This window comes from Cyphomyrmex costatus, unplaced genomic scaffold, assembly GCF_001594065.2.
Source record: "Cyphomyrmex costatus isolate MS0001 unplaced genomic scaffold, Ccosl1.0 scaffold1723, whole genome shotgun sequence".
Classification (NCBI taxonomy): domain Eukaryota; kingdom Metazoa; phylum Arthropoda; class Insecta; order Hymenoptera; family Formicidae; genus Cyphomyrmex; species Cyphomyrmex costatus.
Genome location: NW_017275741.1, coordinates 5194 through 5891, shown reverse-complemented (window position 1 = coordinate 5891; position 698 = coordinate 5194).

The following is a 698-nucleotide window of genomic DNA, read 5'->3' as shown; positions in this document are numbered from 1 at the left end:
ACACATATAATATTAACTCTTAATTGCCTTTTTATTTCATTGACAATTATTATTATTATTATTATTATTATTATTATTATCATTATTATTATTATTATAACATTATTGTAAAAAGCTCTTATAATAATAGCTAGTACGATAGTAATGCGTACTGGACTGTATTCATTGAACGATCTTGTGCTCCCAACGCGGTACGAATACGTATGGAGTGCATATAAAGAGACATTTTCGTTCATATCTAAAAAATGGATTTTCGAAACGTGATTTAAATACCGTTGTTTTTAGCGTAAAATTCTCTTTAATTTTCGTCATATAAATAATTAAAAAATTTTTGAAAATAAGAGTGGAGGATGGAGGTATACAATAGTAGTAGTAGTAGTAGTAGTAAATATATGCAGGTGGGCTTAACCTGCCTACTACCGCGACCTAGATCCGTTAGTAGTAGTAGTAGTAAATATATGCAGGTGGGCTTAACCAGCCTACTACCGCGACCTAGATCCGTGGGGATCCATTGTCGCTCCCTGCTTGTTCCGTAAGTCATTCAGTCAGGCCCAGCCTCGTGTTATTTACCAGGCTTATTAGACTGCTGACCTTCGCATTTTCAAGATCCATGGGTGTCATAAACATATGTCCCCAGGATTTGTTTCTTTTACAGGCGAGTGCAAGACAACGGCACAGTAAGTGCAGGTTGTCCTCGC